This window comes from Schistocerca piceifrons, chromosome 10 (genome assembly GCF_021461385.2).
Source record: "Schistocerca piceifrons isolate TAMUIC-IGC-003096 chromosome 10, iqSchPice1.1, whole genome shotgun sequence".
In the NCBI taxonomy this organism is placed as follows: Eukaryota; Metazoa; Arthropoda; class Insecta; order Orthoptera; family Acrididae; genus Schistocerca; species Schistocerca piceifrons.
In genome coordinates, this window is record NC_060147.1 from 13702382 (window position 1) to 13704082 (window position 1701).

Genomic DNA, 1701 nt, shown 5'->3' on the forward strand with positions numbered 1-1701 from the left:
CATGTAAGGTGGGTTAATGATAACACACTGGCACCAGATTTCTTCACAGTTCTGTCCAGTGCCACTGTGGACGTGACACAGGATCAGAAGACCATCACAGCTGCTCTTACCCACATTTCACCCCTTCTTTTGACGCCTTTGCAATTGAGGTTAGCACCACGAAACCCAGCACTGAAATCGTGCGGTTTTGTCCACCTCGATAGCTGAGCGGTCAGCGTGACGGCACGCTATGCAAAGGGGCCCAGGTTCGATTCCCGGCTGGGTTGGAGATTTTCTCCACTCGGGGACTGGGCGTTGTGTAGTTTTCATCATCAACATCTCACCCCCATCGACACGCAAGTCGCAGAAGTGGCATCAACTCCAAAGACTTGCACCAGGCGACTGGTGCCAGAGGCACTAGCCACACGACATTTCATTTCACGTGCTTTTCTTATGAGTGGCCGAGGAAAACATTCCAGACATCCTGCCGCCATGACCGTAGACAGAAGGCTACAGTGTGTGGCATGAAGGGCACCAATGAAGCCTCCCCTTTTCCTGGGGCATTGATTCCCATATATTTCGCAGTTGGAGGTAACAGTTTGTGGTGTGATAAGCAGTGGGAAGATGTTATTAACAACCTTTAACACCCTCAGATGTTTCAACCCTTCTCCATAGCGAGTATTCTTCTACTCGCTACGCCTTCTCTAAGGACATTGTGTGGCTGCATCTCCATCGAACGTGATTGCACTAATTTGGAGCATAGCGCAACAGCAATTTTGTTCTCATCTACAAGTTGTAGCTACTAGGGACCATTCAAAGCCATTCCACGAAGTCTGAACGTGATCCGAAGTGGCCAAGTGTGCTTATGCTTTTTCAGTGCTCCTATTTTTGTGTCCTCTTTTGGCAGGATCATGGGGGGACTGGCATTGAGAGATGAATGAATAAACTGGCAAAGGATCTCTCCAAGACCCCCAGTGCGAAAGAACCCTCAGTGCCACCCAATTGCCTGTATTTAGCACCTTAAAAATGTACCTGTACAGACAGAACCTGTGACAAAAGTACCAGGTGCCTGCAGGAGGCTACACTGTTGCTCATTCGCCACTACAATCCTGTTCTTGCACCTGATAGTAGACCATACAGAAGGGGTTGCTGGTCTGTAAACACATAGACCTCTATCATGGGTTCTGTCTATACTGGTACATTTTCAAAATTCTCAAAATGAAGTAGCAGGTGCCATTGGGGGCTTTGCCAAACTGGAGGGTCTCGGAGAGACTCTGCCATTTCATTTGTGTGTGTGACAGTGTCACATCTCCTAGTGATCACACCACAGGACGACACTAAATAGAAGTGCTGAAAAAGCTTTGGATCACAATAGAAGTTTCATCAAATGGTTTTGAATGGTCCCTAGCAGTTTCAACCAATACACGAGAGCAGAAATTGAGATCACACTGCCTTCCAAATGAATATGATCATGTTTGATGGGGAGGCAGCACCACAGTGTCGGAACACCTGAGGGTGTCAGTAGTGTCAAAGGTCGGAAGAGCACCTTCCTGTTGCTCATCGCACTGTGAACTTTCGTTTCTGAGCACAAAATTGGCAAAATCATCTCACCAGGGAAAGGATGGTTTCATTGACACTCTTTATGCCATCTCCCAGAGACCTTTTCGTGCTGATTCTCAGTGATGGTGTGTCTGGAATCATGTTAGTGGCCACTCATAGGAA